General features: G+C 38.5%; 1 pseudogene; it reads right to left on the minus strand.

Annotated features, from left to right (window-relative positions):
• Positions 1-2,859: 2,859 nt before the first annotated feature.
• LOC134206937 (uncharacterized) lies at positions 2,860-5,378 on the minus strand (annotated as a pseudogene).
• Positions 5,379-10,100: the final 4,722 nt, after the last annotated feature.

Consider the following 10,100-nt stretch of genomic DNA (forward strand, 5'->3'; position numbering starts at 1 on the left):
TTTTTATTTTCAATACAACACAACGTTTGGCAACATTGCTGTCAAAATTTAAAACAAAGCAATGACGATGTGAAACGTTTTTATTTCTTCCAGCGAAAATGTATACGCAGGTGTTTCATAATCACTATAGCATATCAAATGGCCAAAATAAAAGTCTGGTTAGGAATTTTATGCTTAAAGTTGAGGGGGTCGTACACTAATTATGTAAGTACTTATGGAGAGAGGGGGAGGGGGTCTGCCATTTTCTTACGCTCCATATAAATAAAAAATGATTTGTATGGGAAAAATGTTACACGGGGGGAATGGGGGTTCGAAAAACTCAAAAAAATGCTTACGTAATTAGTTTACGGCCCCTAGGCATAAAATGACATAACATGACATACCTCTTCCCTTCTCCCATAGACATGTACGTAAAAGCCTTTAATTTATATCTAGATTAATTCAGATTAATTGAATAAAATATTCATCTGTTTCTTATTTTTACTTAAATATAAATAATTATAATAAAATAATGCGATGTAACACCTGTAAAACAATTTAATATTGGAAGATTAATAACTTCGAAACATCTAATGTTATGTACAAAGTGCACATATAATTCTTGGCCACATAAGTTCCGCCCGCGCCCATAGTCATTACGACAAAGTGAAGCATCCAGCAACACAACGTAAACAAAGTCAGTTAGCAGAAATCAGCAAGCTCAGCCAACCGTTGTGCTCTCTTTTTGTAAAAATAAAATTGTTTTCCTGAGCTAAAATTTAAAACTAGTGACAAAGCTGAAAGAATACAGGAAATGGTCATCCGGTTAGGGATCAACGAGTTGTTGATACACCATATCAACAGATTGCAACATTTCTGCCACTGGAAGGTAAGTCACAAACATATTCAGTGCGTTGTGTTCTGACGTTCCGAGAGTAATGTTGTGTTTTTCCTCTTGCTTTTCAGCGAATGGGTATATTGGAATCATCATCCTTCCGGTTGCTTGTAACTCCTTGCAGTTCGATGTGGGTCCTACTGAGAGTATCGGTTGGGAGGATGCGTTAAACCGGTTAAACTGCACTCCGTGCTTCTGCACGAAGCTGAAATCGTAGCTGTCAAATTTGTAATCCACCGGCCATCGATGGTTCGAAGCTGAGAGTTCGAAGAGGCCCTCAAGGATATTGGGATGAAGAAAAATGCGATATTGAGCGGTAATCTGATCGTTGTAACGGCCCCATTTGAATTAAAGAACATAAAGACATTAGTTACGTTAGAATTGCCTGAAGAAACAAGTTTAAAAATGTACCATAAGAAAAAGTTATTATATTGAATAATTGGACTTTATAATCTTCTATTTATTATATACATAAAAATGAATTTCTGTCTGTCTGAACTTTATAGACTCGGAAACTAGTGAACCGATCGACGTGAAAATTTGTATGCAGAGGTTTTTGGGATCGGGGAATGTTCAAGTGAAACACCAATTTATTCGTAACACGAAAATTATGCAAATGGAAAGGAAGATATGTTTCTGTGGTGATTCAAAGCCCCTCCCTCTTTTGGAAAGGGAGGGTCCCATACAAATGAAATAAAAATGCCTGCATAACTCGAGAAAAAATCAGATAATAAATTATTTCAGGCGAAACGAAGTTTGTCGGGTCTGCTAATTGAGGAATAAAAACACATTATTTTACTACAAATACGTATAGATTGAATTTAACTTTATTTTAGTTTGAAAATAGAACGTGTTTTTCAATCTTGTGGCAGATTCATTCGCAATGCCTTTCTATTCCGTTTTCCACGCCGTTTGTTGTTGTCTGCGATTTTCTGTTGAACGCGCACATCCCGTAGGAATCCTTGAATTAGTGTATTGAAAATAATGTCAACCAATTTGTTAAAGCATGGTTGGCATACTGCATGTTCAAAAGCTTCATAAACCAGATATGCCTTTAGGCGAGTTTTTACATTTTTCCGGTTCTGGTAGAGAAAAGATTTAAACTTTTGCTTGAAGCTGACGAATGCTAGCAATCCAATAGCATACAAAGTGCTGTTAGGAATTGTTATATTCCTCGAAGAGCATGCAGTTTTCAATTTAATGAAAGAATACTCCTCTCTTTGAAGACATTCATCATCCTTTTCAGCGGTTAACTTTTGCTTACATTTTTTATGTGGCAACTTGCTTACGGCTGCTCCAATGATATACACCAATACGTTCATTTCTTTTCTTAGCGCTTCGAATGGAGATTTTAAGTCTAAAGGCTCATCTTCATAGCCTGGTGACGCGCATAAATTTGGTTGCAGATCATTTAGATCATCTTCTCTGAGCAGCGGCTTAACCATATCACTTTGGCAATTAGTACCCTCACCGAAGCCTTGCTCGGTAGCTGCGATCATTGCATATTTGAATGCACTTCCAAATTGAAATGCATTTGGTGCATCATTAAAGCCACATCGTCTTCTTATCTCTGAAAAAAAGTTTTCTAGGCAATCCTGACAAAGAGCATTGGTGCAAAGATAGGAACACAAGTAGTCTTTTCTTAGAATGTTCCACAACCATCGTAATGCTTTTATATTACTTATCCATCCTTTCAAATAGGGTGGTCGACGTTGGGTTGATTTTAAACATTTCGATTCCTTTTTCGCCTGAAATTTAAATAACAGTTTTAATAAGAATAGGTTTAACTTTGTATGTTTCAAGCATTATAGGACTCAAAACGAGTTCAGTCTTGTGGGCCGGCCTCACTATATATCATTCATATTTTTTTTTATGTCGTAGATAGTGAATAGATTATGTTTAGCCAGATTACCTTGCCAATTTCGAAGCAGGCTTTCGTAGTGAAGTACATGCTGTTCAAAGTGGGCTCCACTTTTTTCAGAAAATCAAAATGATTTGAACTCGCCGTTATTGGAGCTCTGTATGGCTGAAATTGGATAAAGTGTTTTTAGATAGTCAATACATCAAAAAGCGATTTACTTGCCTTTCCAATCGAATCGGAGTATTTATCCTTCGAATTGAAAACGTCGAACAGCTTGTCGTGCATATCGAGAAATTTTGCCGTATCAAGAGCTGCATCTGGAAGTTCACACGTGTCTACATAATGACGAATTCCTATTGCAGAAGATTCACTGAGAGTGCGAGCAGATAAAGCCACATTCATTGCTGCGAATGGTGGAAGATCAATACATTTTTTCTGCAGCTTTGGAACGATTCTCAAAGGTGATGATACGTCAATGTCGTAAAGTTTTCTTATGTAATAATGCGAAGCAATATGATTCCCAAATACGGCATTGTGCTTGAATATAGCGTTTCTGGTGTTTTTCATCAGGTGAGGTGAGTCGTACATAATAAGGATTTCATTTCCGTCAATCGTCACTCTAGGTGGATCTGTTGAAGTTTGATTTTCGTGCACCATTTTCATATTAGTGCTGCATTGGTCCATCGTTATAACCAACGGAATTAATCCACATTTCACCACAGCGCGACTCGACGCTTTCAACAGCTGAAATAGCCGCTTACTCCCTAGGCTATTGTGAGCCAAGTAATATCCAACGGGCTATACGAAAGCAACACGTGTAAAAGAAAGAAAATAATAAGTTCAGTAGTACTTCATCTTACCTGTTTAAATTTCGAATACATCCCAGTAGCCATGACAACAACTGCCTCTGTCGCAAGAATGCGATGATCGTTCCTTTCAATACGCCTTCTGATACCATCATCCGAAACCATGGAAAATATCTGCCTTCGCGCTGTATGACAGGTCTTTTTAATAGACATTCCATCACAAGTTAGTGTCACAATTTTATTCTTTTTTTTTTGGTTCATTTCACTAACTCTTTTCTTTACAGCTGTGAGCAGTGTTGTATTCATTCCTGGTTGCAGACGTACGTGCTTGTTGTATTTATAAACTGAACTCTTGTGCGGCAGAATCACATGCTTTGAATTTCGTTCGTACCTGTACGTGCGAGGACCACCTAAGTACGCCCCAGCAGCAAACTTCATGGTAACAGCATTGTACCTCCGTTTTTTTAGGTTTACGTGTTAAAGTTTTTATGAAGTCTACGATTACGAAATTACGCCTCGCCCTTGCTCCAAGAAGTTCGTTCTCGTTTTTCAATTGTTTTGCCGTTTTTAATGCTTACCGAAGGTCGCTAATTTTGGTTTTTGCTCTGATAGAGCTATTGAGTCGCCGTTGTCCTGCCTGGTTTGAAACGAACAATTTCCGTTTCACAGATCTCAGCTCCTCTTTCATCGATTGGATAACGTTGTTTTGCACTTTCACTTTCGTTTTATACCACTCAACATCACTTACAGCGGACGAATTTTGTAGGCTTCTTAACATTTTGTCATCATATGACGAATCGGCCGGGCTTTTACTGTTGTTTAATTGACTGCTGTGAGGTCCACTTTTTAAATACCCACTCGATTCACCAAAAAGCATCGGCATCGATAGTGGAGACGTTCGTGAAGAACTTTGATGTTCAACTTCCACTCGCACGTCTTCATACGAAGTATACGATGGAGAGGGCACACATTTATGGAGACGACTATTGCAGACTTCCGGTATTTCTGAGCGTGCTTCAAAGCTGTAGTTGAAATACATTGCCACCACTGATCAGTGACGAGCACTGTACACGCCAAGGAGATTGTTTGTATTTAATTCAATCGATGAATCACAATAATGTGTGTGTAATCTCGAGGTTTCAGCGCGGCTTGAATCGATATCCGGATCCGGCTTTTTTGTGGGACCGCTTTATGCTTATCGTCCACCTGTACAAAACTGTTGGAATCGACATCGACGTGGGCCTTTGTAAATTGCTGCCATTCTAAAAAGTCCCAAGTCCAAGTCCTCTTCGATGAACTCTATTGTTTCTTCCTCCAAGTAATGACATGATGTTCTGAATATAAAGTAAAAGGAATATTTTGTTGAAATAGAAACTTTTCACCTGATTTATGGTAATTACCCGAACGGAAGTAAGTCGTTATGATGACCTTCGTGGACATTCATTCGAATGTAGGAACACTCGAAAGGTAGTGCGTTTGAAACTAACCTGAATGTACAATTTGAACTTAGACAAGAATGTATGATTAGTTTTTGGCAACATTACCCTTTTTCTTTCCTGGAAGGTTCTTTGAAAGCATTGACAGGAAAGTGATCGGAGCAAATTCGTTTGTTCCTGAATGCTTGCGGTCCTGCTGTAGCAAACAGTTGTGTTGCTTCCGAAGAACAACATTTTTCCACCCAAGCATTACACCTGCGTTATAAAACTTTCTATAAGAAACATTCGTATATTCAATTATAAAGAAAAACTTACATTTCTGTGTCATCTGGAAACTTCTAAAAGGAAATGCCGTTAGCTTGTTGATTGCTGCACCAATAAAACTCACATTTGCGACCCATTTTTGATTATAATGCTTAGCCGGTATCAGAAGCGGAACCAGGTGCCAGAAGCACAAATAATAAACACAAATTTGGGAGGTTATGTGCTAGGTTGTTTATTGACAAACATTGACATGACAGTTATCATTACAACTGCAGCGCCGCCTACCAGGAGCATAACGACATACATTTAAATTGTCGGTTTAAAGTTTTACACAGGTGTCAGAGCAAAGATGAACGTCTGTTCTCTGTGCCTTAACCACCTCCGGAACAATTTCTTCTGCCACTGGTCGTAGATTATAGAAAATCCGTTGAAGTCCTCTTCCTCCGATGGCCAGCATGGTGATCAACTTTTCATGCTGGGATTCAATTTTCCGCAACTGAATGATCAACTCGAAGGCACGGTGCCATTCTTCCCACTCTCTACGTAAATCATTTGCATCGGCTTTGTCGTTAAAAGCACCCAACATGCTGAATTTCCCGTCGTCATTCATCTGAAATAAAAGTTATGATATTGTAACATTACTGTAAGCATCGGTTTTTGATCCTTGTTTTACACATCTCAAACAACAATCAAAGTTTTTCATTGATAGGTATAACCCAAACACGGCTTATACATTGATTTATTTTGTTATCTAACCAATTATTCCGAATCAGTCAAGGAAACTCGATGCAGTCTAATCAAAAACGAACGCTGTTCTTGTGTCGCCTATGAATAACGCTATGGATTTATCTGGACTTGCTTAATAAAGCAGCGCTACGGATTTTCACCGGACTCGCTAAAGTTTGGCGCTTCAGTTATCACTGGCCTCGCCTAAAACAGCGCTACAGATTTCTCCGGACTCGCTTTAGAAACAATCCTACAGATCTTTCGAAATCGAATTAGAAACGTCGCTACAGGTTTTCACCGAAAAACAGTTGCTTCCATTTTGTCGAACACTTGCACAGCACATGCATTTGAAAACACAGTTCACTTAATTTACTGCATAAAATATTCACTATCAATTTCCACGATTAAAATTTATTCTTCCAAAAAAAAAACTTCACTGCCAGGAAAAAAAAATCTTTTTTTCTTTGGAGCTTTACTCACCATAATCCAATCGGCTGCGCCAAAATTGTTGAGTCGGTACGGCTTAATCTCAAAATGGCTGAATACAGAGTTCACAAGTGCTTCTAACTGCTGCTGCCGAGTATCTTCTCGTTCGCGCGCTCGAACCACCTCGTCAGGCGATGGGCTAACGAACACACTCACACATATAGATATTTGATAATAACCAAATGGAGATGGATTCTCAAGTTTGACATTCAAACTATTTTGGACAAGGGACATGAATCAATAAAACACTGAATCGAATGCGCATGTTAATATTTATTTTTCAGAACTCTACAGTTGGAAATTCCCACAGAATTTTATTTGTAAAAACATTTAGTACTTCTTTTACAAATTTATTTTAGAAATTCCTTTGGAAAATCCAAGCATCAGAAATTCATTAAAGAATACCTACGGAGACTGATTCAGGAAAACGTTCCAAAATTTCTTAGCTAAGCTTGATTGACTGTACCCATCGTAGTTACTAGTCGTAATTAGCCGAGAAACAACAAATAGTGCACAGCTCACCAATTGAATAGTTTTCTAGGGACTACAAAGCTATTCTCACTGTACATGCTTCGAAGTTTCTTTAAATCAAGACCAATAACGATGCCGACCACGTCCTCACAGTCAATTAGGATAAGGGGAGGAAAATTAGTTCGACACTCATTGCTACAAGAGACCGATGAATCCTCTGCATCTCCATGAGCGCACTGGAAAGGAATAGTTGGGAAGGAACTATATTGGAAATCGTCTTGGTAAGCGACTTATTATTTCTTTTGAACAAGAGACCGCATCGTGCTTTCGTGCTGTGCGGTTCTTTCTCTCTTTGCGGAAGGAAGTTTTTAATACTACCCGAAGCTATTTTAATTTCAACGGTGCTTCTTAGCGCTATTTGTACCCACTGATCCCGTTACGATCTTTGCAAGGACCCGTGCCTTCGTTTTACGTTGGACCCGTTTGCGGAAGTAAAATTCCGACAAGCTGTGGTAATCCTGCAGGGACACCGTTCTGGGAAAAAAAACCTCTTAGAAGGTCACGTCTCCACGCTCAGCAATGAGTATTAACAAAAACAAGAGGAAGGGGGAGTCAAGGCTTCAAGACCGTCCTGCCCAAGCGCGGAAAAAATAGAAGGAAGCTGGAGACTTCAGATATTCCTTCTAAATCTAATGTTGACATTGTTTCTTCTCCTATCGAACTGAGCAATCAGTTCGATTTGATTAATGATGAAATTGAGCAAATCGAATCTACCTTTAGCCCAGGTGATTCGATTCATGCGAAGAAACAAAGGATTCCGCCAATTGTGGTATCTGTTGCCGAGTTTTCTGGCTTTCGGAATGAAATCTTGAGTAACCTTCAGGGATCAAGGTTTCATTTCAGATTGCTAGGAAGGGTGACTGCCGCGTTTTGCCGGGATCGCTTTGACGATCGCAAACGTCTTCTTCAGTATTTAACTGAGAAGCGCCATAAATTATTCACATACGACGACAAAACTGAGCGATTGTTCAAAGTCGTCTTGAAAGGTCTCCCCAGTGATGACAAATCACTGGATGAGATTAAAATTGAAATTTCTCAATTACTTGGATTTTCACCAGTCCAAGTAATTAAGATGAAAAAGAAATCCCATTCTGGTACTTCCCAGAGGGGCATTTCTCAAGAATTTTATTTAGTTCATTTCAACAAAAGTGAACTAAATAATATGAAAAGTTTGGAAAAGGCCTGTATTATGTCCCATGTCCGTGTTACATGGGAACATTTCCGCAGGCCTGGGGGAAATTTTCAAAACCCCACCCAGTGTCGTAAGTGCCAAAAGTGGGGTCATGGAACCAAAAATTGTCACATGGATGCTAAATGCATGATTTGTGGTGGAACCTCTCACACCAAGGACGCATGTCCTGTAAGAGAAGATTCAAATAAATTTAAATGTGCAAATTGTGGGGGCAATCATAAATCCAATTTCTGGAAATGCCCTTCACGCAAAAAAGTTTTGAATTCCCGTGCAAAATTGATGACGATAAATTCCAATCGGATCCCAGATTCGACGGGTAGAAATTTTTCAAACGCTCAAATTTCGAAACCGGTTACCGGTCGAGCAATTCATACCCACCACAATTCACAAACAAATTTTGCCGCTCGTCAACGGGTAGCAAGCACTTCAGTAAATTCAATTTTCCAATGTACCTACGTATGCAAACATCGCTGCTGGTAGACCAAATTTCTCTTCTCAAAATGAGGTTTATACCCATGTCCCAACTGAAAATAATGGTCATGTTGCCGATTCACGCAGCATGGCTGCTTCCGATCTTTAATTTTTAACTGAACAATTGCATCACATGATTGATGCAATGTTCAAAGCAAATACCATTCCTGAAGCTGTTCAGGTTGGTATAAAGTACACACAAAAAATTGTTATCGGACTCCGTTTCAATGGATCCAAATAATTGTGTGAAAGTTCTAAATTGGAATGCCCGCTCTCTAAAGGGTAAGGAAGATGAATTATTCAACTTCCTTTCAGTTCATAATGTGCATATTGCCATTATAACTGAAACGTATTTAAAACTAGGACTCTCCATTAAAAGAGATCCAAACTATTTTATCTACAGAAATGATCGTCTTGAAAGCGCCTGTGGTGGGGTCGCCATTGTCATTAATAGACGTATCAAACATAAATTATTTTCTTCGTTTGAAACCAAAGTTTTTGAAACCTTGGGAGTTTCTGTTGAAACAAATTTTGGACAGTTTTCCTTCATTGCAGCCTACTTGCCTTTTCAATGCAATGGGCAGCAAAAGAATTTGTTGAAAGCTGATCTTCAAATTCTGACTCGCAACAAATCAAAATTCTTCGTAATTGGTGACTTCAATGCCAAACACCGTTCATGGAATAATGCTCAAAGCAATTCCAATGGTAAACTTTTATTTGAAAATTGTTCTGCGGGATATTATACTATTCAATATCCCAATAAGAGCAATTTGTTTTTTTTTTCAGTCGAAATCCTTCTACAATTGATTTAGTTTAACGGATTCAAGTCAGCTGTGTGGCCCAAACTCATGCGGACTTCGACTCTAATCACCTTCCTGTGACATTTGAAATCTCACAAGAAGCCATTTATAATCCAATCAGCTCTACTTTTAATTATCATAGAGCTGATTGGGATTCTATAAAACGTATATCGATAGGAATTTTGATGTTGATATTCCTCTCGATACCAAAAGTGATATTGACAATGCGCTCGTATCTTTGACAAATTTAATTGTCGAAGCCAGAGGCATTGCAATTCCGAAATGTGAAATTAAATTCAACTCCATTATTATTGACGACGATCTTCAGCTACTGATCCGTCTTAAAAATGTAAGAAGAAGGCAATACCAAAGAACTCGCGATCCCGCGTTGAAAGTTATTTGGCGAGATTTGCAAAATGAAATTAAAAAACGTTTCGCTATTCTGAGAAAAACCAATTTTGAGAATAATGTCTCGAAGTTGGATCCCAGTTCGAAACCCTTTTGGAAATTAACAAAAATTCTTAAAAAACCTCAAAAGCCAATTCCAGCGCTTAAAGAGGGAAATAAAATTTTATTAACAAATGGCGAAAAGGCTCAAAAACTTGCTCAGCAGTTCGAGAGTGCCCATAATTTTAGTCTAGGTCTCACTAGTC

Source organism: Armigeres subalbatus, chromosome 1 (genome assembly GCF_024139115.2).
Source record: "Armigeres subalbatus isolate Guangzhou_Male chromosome 1, GZ_Asu_2, whole genome shotgun sequence".
NCBI lineage: Eukaryota > Metazoa > Arthropoda > Insecta > Diptera > Culicidae > Armigeres > Armigeres subalbatus.